This window comes from Benincasa hispida, unplaced genomic scaffold, assembly GCF_027475165.1.
Source record: "Benincasa hispida cultivar pf3 unplaced genomic scaffold, pf3_genome.v1.1 HicScf388, whole genome shotgun sequence".
NCBI lineage: Eukaryota > Viridiplantae > Streptophyta > Magnoliopsida > Cucurbitales > Cucurbitaceae > Benincasa > Benincasa hispida.
The window spans coordinates 1-12,396 of NW_028326479.1; the positions used below are offsets into that span (position 1 = coordinate 1).

The window sequence follows — 12,396 nt, forward strand, 5'->3', positions numbered from 1 at the left end:
AAGATTTGCGCGTGCCTCATGATCCCACTGATGATTATGAATTTTCAACTGAAATTATTGATTATGATGATGATTATGATGACGATTATGGTTACCCTTTTGGTTTGTCTGACACCAATTTGCTGACTGATGATGATGATTACTATGAGTTCTCAGGGGGCAGCGATTTCTCTGACTATACAGATTTGTATTTTTATTGAAGGTTCAGCTTTAGAAGCATAGTGAGAAAACCAAACCGTGGCCCAATATTTACTTGCTGCCTCTCTTCCAATGGTAGTTGGTTCAAGGAGCCTACCATTCAACTGCAAGAAAAGAAGTTTGAGAGGCTCTCTTTCCATATTAAAGTAAGTACTTATGTTCTACACTTCATTTTTGGTATTTTCATTTCGTCGTGTTTATATATAGGAAGTCTAAGAAACTTATTGAAATTCAACTAACCAAGTGATGTTTTTGTAAAGTCACTAGTTCATGTGACAAATATTCAATGCTTAGTTTATTCTTGAACTAATCGATTTTATACTATATCACTTGGATTTTAAAATCTTGACATATCTTGCAATGTATAGTGGTTATGTTATAAATTCGTCTTGCTCAGATAAGAAGGATTTTCCTTTTTCTTTTCTTTTTGAAGTGTCTTTGTATGTCATCTACTTGCTCATTTAATTGATGGCACAGATGATGCTGGAGTTGGAGTTATATAATTTTAACCGATATGCAATAATACGCATTTAGTTCCTAATTTATGGAGATTCTATTGAATCTTTGCCCTTTGTTACATTTCATTTGACCCAATATTAGTTTGAAATCTTAAATTATATTCGTAATCGTAACTGAGACAGCATTGAGAAGATTTGATATGATAATTCTATACTAACGTGATTCTACTTGTTATTAAAATGAAAAATGAATTCATGAGAATTAAAATAGTTTTGGTTAATACAATTATTGATATTGAACTTTAATTAATTTTAGTTTTGGTTAATACAATTATTGATATTGAGCTTTAATTAATTTTACTTGCAAATTTTAAGGTTATAAATTGATTTATTTTTGTCATGAATCATGTGAATGGATTTCTGTTTCATTCGTTTCTTCTTTTATATATACATAATGAACACATGCAACAAAAATGGACCCATGCGTCAAACTAGTTTTGCTATAACTATAAGCACCCCTAAATTTCAAATGTACCAATATAATATAAGTAATATTTGATGCAAATCATATATAAAAAAGAACTTAATTTTATTCGTCCCTACAGGCTAATTTTTTTTCCTCCTACTTTTCTCCTTTTCCTAGTCTTTTTGTAGAAAAACAAATCTTTAATTATGTCTTTTTTTCTTTCTCAACCATGCATCAATTCAATATATGGAATATAAAATATCATGTGTTGTTTTATTATACATGTATCTCACCCTTAAGTAAAAGAAGGTACTAGTTAAATACGCAATCATCTCTGTTTGAATAGTTGCAACTTGTTGATAACAATTGTCTATTGGACTCAACAGACTTATACATTCCAAGAATCATGTCCCATCAAGAGTTGCATCCCGCCAATATTAATGGTACTTTTTAGACTCATCAGTCACCCATACTCGAAAGTAGTGTTCCACTAGAAAGGGTAAAATTGGAATTTACTTAAAAGGTAGAGGCAAAATAGGAAACAAAAAATTCTCCTATATTGCCCCCATTTATAAATATTAGGGAAAGTGGTGGTGCAGGCTTTGAAAAGGGTGTGTATATCCTCGTTCTTCATAGGCAACGGTTCCAACGGCAGAGGGTGTTGCCTCTTATCGATGGAGGTAGGAAGGTGGGAGGAAAGATAAGGTTTATCTCTCTTGCAACCCATGGATTCTCAGTGGAGCGGCGACGAAGAATGGACAGCATAAATCCATAGAGAAGAAAGAAGCAAGAGAAGGAGAAGAGTGAGGAATTTTTAGGTTTAGAGAGAAGAAGAGAAGGGAGAAGTGTGACAAAGATAGAAAAGTGAGAGGGTGACATTTGAATTATAAATTATAAAGTTTTTCCGCCTTTCCAAGCTATAAAAAAAAAAAGGGTATTTCTTGTAGTGATTCAAGATACACAACTTTACTTCTTTGAATTCTTAGTTTTGCAAAAAATAAATGTGTGTATTTAGATTTAACTTTTTCATCCATTTTCTATTAAATTAGAAAAGTGATAATAGCAATTTTGAAACCTTTCAAAAGAAGACATGATCGACAAAAGTTACGATTGTTCATAATTTTATATCATGACAATTTAAAAAAACAAAGTGCAACCTTCAAATCTTCAAATTCTTATTCAAAAGTTTATAATGGTCGACAAAGATGGTATAAAAAATATTGATTTTAGTACAATACTTGAAATTGTATTTTAAAATTAAAAACACCACTTTTTGTAGTTTGTTTTGAAATAAAGCTACAATTTAAATTTAAAGTTAGCAAAACAAAAATGCTTAGCTCAATTGCCAATAGTATGTGAGGATGAAAAAGTTTGTGGTTTAAATCAATTATAAATAGTAGTTTATTAATTAATAAGTAATATAATACAATAATTGTATAGAATTTTAAAAGTTTGGTAACTCTCATCTTATACCACTAATATTTTGAACAAGAATATGGAGAATTGAAAGTAACAGGTTTTTTTTTCATTTCATTCTACAAAATAAATTTATTTAATTATCATTGTAATTAGAAATTTTAATTATAATATAAAATCATATTAGTAGACTAATTATATATGAAAAAAAAAACATTTTTTAACAAAACAAATGAGACCCCTTCATCCTCTCTATTTTTCATAAACTACAAACATACTATTTATTGTAAGACCAACTTACTTTTTGAGTTCATCGTAATTTACAAATACAATATTTTCATTTGACCACATGCTTCCTTTCTTATTCTTAAATAATAATTTAAATTTGTCTCAACATATTACAAATTGTGATATCTGTTACACTTGAATTATATATATGTGAATGGTTTTAACATTTATTTAAAATCCTAAAGTTCTTTAGTCGTGGTAAAACTAATTTATTACTTTTGTAACTTTAAAAATTACAAATTTAGTGTTTAAAATTTATTACGTCGGTAAGTTTCAGTCTTGGTAATTATTAACCAATGTTTACAAGTTATTCCTTTTGTAGTGAGATAACTAACAATAAAGAAAATTTGAGTTCAAGGTTTTAACGGCAAAATAATAGAAGACTAACAGTTACAAATTGTTTAGAACTATAAAAGTTTTAGAATTATATTATTCACAAATATTAGTATTAGTAACAAGTTATTCATTTTCTAGAAGTTAAATAACAAAAAAAAAAAAAAAATCGTATTCCAACCTTTTAACTTAACTTATTTTTTTAGAAACAAAACTTCAATTTATTTAGAAGTTAAATAACAACTTTGTATTTTTTTTTTTAAGAAGACATTATTATCCATATGACATTATTTATTTGTTTGTTTATTTATAACTAAATTTTATTAGAATGTATTAATGAATGATATTTAATTAAAATTTAATTTATCAAATATAATATTGTATTATTAAAATATAACTACTACATTAAGATAATTTAGTCCCGTTTGGTAACCATTTGGTTTTTTATTTTTATTTTTGAAAATTAAACATATTTCATTCTCATTTCTTACAATGATTTGTACAATAATCGAATTGTTAGCCAAATTCTAAAAACAAAAAGAAAAATTTGAAAACTATTTTTTTAGTTCTCAAAATTTGACTTAGTTTTTCAAACTGAAAAGTAGATAAGAAATGAAGAAATTTGGAGGTGGAAGTATAGTCCATAAACTTAATTTTTTAAAAACAGAAAAACAAAAAATAAAATATAAAATAGTTGTCAAACATGACTTAGTTTTTATGTTTTTTTTACTTTCATTTTTAATTTACTTAAAAACACATTTATAACCTCCCTCCATTAATTATAATGGTGACAATAAATTTCATTTCTTTTTGTAATTGACAATTAATAATAAATTTATTATAATGGTTAATTAAAAAATGGTAAATATACAAATTTAAGTAAGAGAACAATAATGTCAATAAAAATTTTGTATTTATCAACCTTGAAGTATGAGATTTGATCCATTCACACACATTTTAAATATATATATATATATATATATATATATATATATATATATATATATATATATAAGAGAACAATAATAAAATATTAAATAATATTATTATTATTGTGAAATAAGTTTATACTGATCAAACCGAAATAATGTCATTGCTCATGAGATTAAGGATGACAATGTATAAATGCGGTGAAGGCATAATTCTTTGTGCATGAGGCAATCTTAAGTATGATGTTTATTTGTATATTACATTTGTTTAACTTAGATTTCATGATGTCTTTGAGCCTTAACCTTTTTTTTTTTTTTTTTGTACAAAATAAGATTGCCTAAATCATTGTAATTGATGTAATACTGAAAATAATAAATGACATGTTGCCTAAATCATTTTAGAATTAAGTGAATTTATGATAAAAAAAATATACACGTGCAAATATATGTGGTAATATTAGGGGTGTTTAAAAAACTTGATGATCTGAAAAAATCGATCAACTCGATCCAGCTGGTAGGTATCAACTCATTTGGGTTGGGTTGGATTCAAATAAATAAAAATTTTATGGACTAAGTTGTTCATGGGTTCACCTAATATAACTCGAACCAATCCGAATTTATTATTAATTTTAAATATATTTTTTTTGTTACTTATAACACAATTATTTATACATATAATTAATTTTAATTTTATTTAATTTCAATATTTTTTAATAATTTATTCTTCAACAACTCTGGTTTCTTTGCACCTTAGAAAGAGAATTTTCAAAGTTGAGTAGTTAATCTTAATTCAATATATGAAAATAATTCAATTAGAATTTTAAAATAACATTTTAAATAACTGATGTGATTAATCCGAACCAACCCAACCCAAATATTTATTGGGTTGGGTTCATTTTTTAATAAGAATTATTTTGGTTGAAAAAATTTACAACTCAAATAATTTGGTCTGGTCTAAAAAGTCTTTCAACCAACCCAATCCCAACCCATGAATACTCTTAGATAATATACTAGTACAACATAAAACCTTAAACCATACATCTTTCGTTATTCACAAAATATATATATATATCGAGATGGTTCATATTTACTCACTGTTCTAGTTGTATTTCATTGGTATGGATATTAAATGTTTAGATTTTAAATATTTATGATAATTAATATCTGTGTTTGAATTTATAGGATAATTAATGTCAAAGTTATAAATATATTTATTACCAACTTTGTATATAAAAACTAAAACTAAATAATTGTCTAATTAAATGTATGAGGACAAGTAAGGTAGTCATAATTAAATTTAATAATTTAATATATTATTGTATCGATTAATTATTTAATCACTTAAAATATCAATAAATGAATATTTCTTAATTAAACATTATTTGAGTTATTTTTATTTAATTAATAAAATTAAATAAAAAGATATTCTTAATTAAACATTATTTGAGTTATTTTTATTTAATTAATAAAATTAAATAAATAGATATTAATTAATTATAATATTAATAATTAATATTAGAATTCATGTTAAATGGTTAAGATAACTTAAAATATCAATGATAAATGTATTGGTTCAAACTTATTAAGTCTAGATAATATATTTATATTTAATAGTTAATTAAAATTAATAGTAATAAGTATTTTTTATTAATTTATTAATTAATCAGACTTTATTCATCTCCCAAATATAAAAATCTCATGGTACTAAAAATTCAATGTCATATGGGTTTTAAAGTTCCCTAGGTAATAATATTATGGGTTTTAAAATGTGAAACCTAAAAACTTATAAAAATATATGTGAAACAAAAGGGCCATTAGCTTTGTACTTATTAGCAATTTCATGTTTTTCCTTTTATATTTTGAATTGGAATACAGAATTGGGAATTTTTTTTCTTAAAATTTATTTTTTATTAGTAAGGAATCACATACAATGCACATGTTTATGAATTTTCTAATGAAATGTTGAAAATTCAATTATTTTAAATGTGAATCATGCCGATTTATCTTAGCAAATTTTTTTATTAACCACAAATTTCATTAAAAAGACCACTTTTATAATTATTTAGTTTGAAAGATATTAATAACTTTAAAATTATTTGCATGTATATTGTTTGTTGCTATCAATGAAATCTCGATTTTAAAATTATATCATAATTTGTTCATGAATTTAAAATATATATATATATATATAATTTTTTTAAACAAAATAACATAAATCACTCTTAACATATTAGAATATAATTATTAAATGTATAAAGATGATTGTTGGGTATACTAAAAAAACAATGATTATTGGGCTAGTTATTATTACTATTATCTGGTTTCAAACATTTGGTTGTTTTTTTAAAAATAAATTTTTGTAGGTTCTGTATGTTAAAAACACACCCAAAAAATTAAGTTTTTTACCATCGTCAATTTTTTTCAACAATTTTGATATTGTTTTATATTTAAAATGTAAAATAAATTTTTTAAAAGAAGGTAAAATAGATACTTATTTATAATATTTAAAGAAAAACATTAAACATTTTTTTTTTCCAAAAGCTCATAATTCTAATTTCACATCTATATCTTACCAATTTTATCAACTCTTCTATCTATATCTCCTCCTTCAATAATTTTCTGATATTTTCATCTTTTCCATTTTTTTCTCACTTTGACCAACTTTTTCTATCTTCGTTAGCTGCATTTTTAAAATAAATCTAGTCGGAGAATCTATGAATTAGATGTACTTTATTAGTGTTAATCACCATATCTAAATGAATTGCAATTAGATAAAAGAACAATTAAAAGAATATAAGCTCATAGCAAACAAATAAATTAAAATAACGAAAATTGAGTAAAACAAATCACATGATCTAAGAAATCAATGAGAGAAAGAAAATGTACATTATTGAAAATAAATGATGTGGAATTTAGAATTAGAAATTACGAACAAAAATATAAGAATCAAACCAATTTCTATATGATATTCCCTTCATTTTCTTAACACTCTCACCATATTCCTTTATTCTCTAAAAAATCTTTTTATATAAAAATAAACCTATAACGAAAAAATTGTCATCACAATCGATCAAAGTCCATTTTGCTCTCTGATTTCTATCATTGTTTCAAGCAAAATTTGTCACACGGCCTTAGAACAATGTTTATTTGAGGTACGTATTTTGCTACTTATTTTGTTGAATGATTTCACTCCATTGCATAATTTTACTCCCACCTCACCTTAGGAATGAACAGATGGTTAATTAGGTTGTGAAACACTCGTCCAATTTATTTAGTAATTATTTTTCATTCAAATATTCTATTTGTATTTTCTTAAGGAATAACCAAACCTTGCACTTTAAAAACTTCCTCAAAACATAATTTAGGGATAAAATAGGTTTTTTAAAATAAAGAAAGAAAGATGATGGATAAGAGTATCTCTTGCAATAACTTGGTAAAATATTTTCCTTTGGAAAACAAAAAAAACTTTAGTATCCATTATTTTGTTAAAGATTTTACTTCTCAATGTTTTGTGGAATTTCAAAATTTGCTACGATAACTAATGTATTGGGCATCAATTTTTTAATTTTTATGGGTACTATCACACACTCATACATTTAAAATGGAAGAATTATGTCTCATGGTTGCCAAACCCAAATAATCATGTCTCTTCAATATCAAATAAATACATGATAATAATGGAATTATCAAAATATATTAGGGCAAAAAGGGAAAGAGAAAATTCTCCCTTATAACCCCTTTTATTAATATAATATAGATCGTAGATAGATTAATCTGTATCTATAATATATTAAAAAGCTAGTATTTAAAAAAATATATATTGCTGGTTTACTTTTAGTCAATTACAAATATGCCATATATTTACATCAAAATTAAAATATATGAGTCCATAATTTTCAGAGCGTAATTTCGGGGTAAATTCAAGAATAGTGTATTTTTTAAAAATAATAACAAAAATAGGATATATAGAAAAGAAATTATAAAAGTAAAGTGGAGAGAAAAAGTAATGATAAAAATAGGGTAGCAAGATCGTGTACCCGGTACAGCTAACAAACTCGTGGACGGATCCACGAATTCCAAATTTTTATTATTTTTTTTATTATTTTTTGATTTAAGTGGATACAAAGGGAACAAATCTATTTGAATTTCACGGTAAAACAAATCTATGTAAAACTACGGTAAAACAAATCTATATGAAAAAAATAGATTTAGTCTTCATTCGTGATTAGAAATTTGATTCAATTTTTATTTTACCATAGGTCTTTAAAATTTTGAATTTTACAGTAAAAAATTCTCAAAAAATACAAAAAAAAAAAAAAAAAAAAAAAAACACTATAAAAATTAAAAGAAGACAGAAGTTGGGAAAAATGTGAAAAAAATATTTTTTTTTATTTTATCGTAAGCTTTTAAGAATTTGAAATTAAAAGATTTTCCAAGAATGAAAAAAAAAACACTAAAAAATAAAGGAAGAAAACGAAAGTTGGTGGAAAATGTGAAAAAATTAGATTTAGTCTTAATTCGTGACTAAAAATTTGATTCAATTTTTATTTTACCCTTTCAAAATTTGAATTTCACAGTAAAAGATTTTCCGAAAATGCAAAAAAAAAAAAAACACTAAAAAATAAAAGAAGAAGATAGAAGTTGGGAGAAAATGTGGGGAAAAAAAAGATTTAGAATTAATTCGTGACTAAAATTTGATTCAATTTTTATTTTATTGTAACCTTTAAAAAACACTACAAAAACAAATGAAAAGACAGAAGTTAGGGAAAAAAGTGGAAACAAATTTAACCTTAATTCATTGCTAAAAATTTGTTTCAATTTTTATTTTACTAGAGGCCTTTGAAAATTTGAATTTCATAATTATTTGAAGATGCAAAAATGCTAGAAAATATAAGAAGATAGATGGGAGAAAATGTGGAGAAAAAAAAAAGATTTAGCTTTAATTCGTGGCTAGCCTTAAATCATGGATGGGGTACACGATTTAGCCACTCAAAAATCGTGGACCCGTCCACGATTTCACAACCATATTTTTGTCAATAGTTTCAAATCAACCCTATTTTTGTCAATAAATATTAAAATAACATTATTTTTAAAAATAATTCCATAATTTCAAGAGAATGTAATTTAAATAAATAAAATCTGATTTCTACTCAATCCTAGATTTCAATAGGGATACTTCAAAAAAATATATATACAAACACACGTTTTCTACTGTGATATTTCAATTTTATTTGATCATATATGGAATGAAAACATTGAATACAAATTTAACTATGGTCTAAAGTAATGTTGTATTATCTTTTGAAAGAAAAAGAATATTTAATATTTTGATTTTCTATTTTCTATTTTCACATTCTACAGATTTTATTTTGTTACATTCAAATCTAGTAAATTTTTATGTAAGCTTTTTTTTAATGTTTGAAAATTTTATTTTAATTATGATGTTCAACAAACCATATTTGCTTTATTTACGTAGGCTTAAAAACAATTAATATTCTTCTAGGATATATTATTATCTTTAAATTTTACATTTAAGCCTTTTTTAACGGTTTAAATTAAATATGTCATTATGACTAAGAACATCTTATTAATGTTTATGTTAATGTGAGTGTGAGAGATCAGTGTGGAATATTATTTTCTAATTTAATATAATGTAATTAGTATTTCGGATGAAAATAGCAACAATATATTTAGGTATTATTTAAGAAAGCAGAGTTAATTAATATTGTTCATAAAATATTTTATTTTATCATATCTTATAATCTTTTTTTATAATCATAAAGTTTAGTGAAAGAGAGGTTGAATGGAAGAGAGATAGAAGAGAGATGAACATGGATGAGAGAGATGTAGGGTATGTTTTGATTAACTTTTCAAGTATTTAATTTTGAAAAAAAAAAAATTGATGTATTTGACAATCATTTTAAAATTCATTTTAAACAGTTTTTATCAAAATAGTTTAAGTAAAAATGATTTTTTTTTAAAACATTTTTTTCTCTAGTCAATCCAAACAAACTCATATAGTTAGTGGAGAAATGAGTAGGAGAATGTGGATAGATGAGGGGAAAGTGGAATGGTTAAAGTAGTAGAAAGGACTTCTTCATTCAATTAGCATATAAAGTTCAAGTTAGAATGAATTTTCTTCATTCTTTAGCACCAAAATTTCTCGATTCTTTATAACAACGAGTAGAAAAACACACTTATTCAACTACATCAAAATTGAATTATAATATCGCAATTTTCTTAAGATTGGAGATATGTATATCACACATACATTGTTTGCAACTTAAATGTACCAACAACTTGAGATGTCTTGAAGATCAGGAAAATACTTATGGGATCGATGTTCACAATGGATCTTTAGTATTCAATACTCATGAGATCCCAAGGAGTCTTGTGCTGAGCAAAACAGAGATTTTGATTTAAATATTTATGTACCATTACCATGAAATCCTATGAAGTAAATATTGGCAGAAAAATTTTAAAATGTCATCCTATTCTAGTTCTATTTTTTTCTGAGACTAATTCGTAGTTAAGGGTAGAAGCCCCTCGATTGACAGTGAAGGAGTGATGATGTAATTCCCAAAGTAGATCAAACTATTCTTAAACAGAGGAAATGAGAAGCGGGTGAACCTCTTAGTTTAATAAAAAAAAATTGTTCTGATTATGATCTTATGGCTGAGGTTGCTTGTCAGCCCTGCCAAGACTTAAGAATATTGTAACATCCCGAGTTTCAAAAAAATCTACATGTTGAAGTAAATTTTGGTTTATGTATATGGTTTGATTCAAGAATTTGCATTAGCGAGGAGAGTTTAGTTTGTTATTTGAGCTCAGTTTCAAGGTAAGTGTCTTACTACTTATTCGCCTTCGAACCAAGCGTCCCTACCACATGATGATGATTGGACTGTTTTGATTTAATGATATGAACTGTTTGGACTACTTTGACTGTGACGTTACGTGATGAGGACCATGGGCGTCCTGGTATATTGATGACGGGCAGAAATGCACGTCATTATAGGCCTTTTATTTAGAATTATGAGGGCTGTTATGTAGAAGATGCGGCGATTATATTAAGAATTAATGAGAAAACGAACTTGCGTAGATCAGTATTAAGAATCTCAACTAACCCACTTTTATGCGTTTTTATGCATTCAATTATCTATCTTTGTAGCAAATGCAGAAAGCGGTCGCATACGCGGAAGTTAGGCTATCGCAAAGACGACCGCATGCGGAGAATCTCTCCATCGTAAAGGCGAACGCATACGTTCGATGCATGGATGTTGCGGCCATCAACCGCATGCGTCCATCACATAGAAGTTGCGGCTGTCAAGCAAATGTGGTCATCGCAGAGAGATTGCGGCTACAGAATAATAACCATAATAGAGGGATGACCGCAAGGGTGGTGAAATGCGTTGATACTCCAGAAACCAAGCATGAACGCATACCTCGGGAGTATCAAAATGTGATGTTGACATTTCACCTACCACGCCGTTAGCAGCAGAGATTCAGAGCAAGTCCATCACATCCATCACGCCGTTAGCTACAGAATTTCAAAGAAAGAATATTAATACTGTCGGCAATCAAACTCTATAAATAGAAGCCGTTGAGCAAAACTTCAAATCATCTGGGGTTTTTTGCCTAAGGGCAGATCCTTGTGATCCAGATCAAAGCGTGAGAAGATAGTCTTGAGAGTTCTTCATCCCCCCAACCATTCCAAGTGACGATCGGAGCCTTTGTTGGAGTTAGAGCTCGAGAGAGTCTACTCCACTGCCCATTTATGGCACCACCGGCAGCCTTGACCCACATCTGATGGAAGCAAGACATTGCTTCCATTTGGCCCTCCATTTCTCTTCTATCTTTGTATTGTATCACTAAGTAAGACTGCTAGAGTATCACATACTTAATCATGCGGCATAGGAATATGAAGCATGTAGCAAACAACCGGGAGGTGTGCATTGCGCGAGTGTTGTGAGAAAACCTTATTTTTTTAGTGTGAAGCTGTAGCAACGCTTGTCTATAAGCGGATGCAATGCTTGTCTATGAGTAGAATCAACAACAACTAACTGCCTTGGAGGGTAAGTAGTTGGTCGCATTAAGCAATGTAAGCAAGTGTTCACTAGAGATAGGAATAATCTTACGTCAGCCAGGTTTATGTGATTACCTTGTCTTATGAGTGCATCATTCATCATTTAGGCATAATTGGGAGAGTAGTCTAAAAACTAAATCTAAGGCTCGGGAGAGCGGATTGGATCGTATAAGCAAGAATGGGGAACTTAGAAATAAGCTCTGTTTACTACTACATAGCGTATGC

General features: G+C 27.0%; 1 long non-coding RNA gene across 1 annotated transcript; it reads left to right on the forward strand.

The window, feature by feature from the left end:
- Positions 1-2,143, forward strand: LOC120074658 (uncharacterized). The gene is made up of 2 exons (XR_016527114.1): positions 1-344; positions 1,509-2,143. It is a non-coding gene; the product is annotated as an uncharacterized LOC120074658 (long non-coding RNA).
- The last annotated feature ends 10,253 nt before the right edge of the window (positions 2,144-12,396 follow it).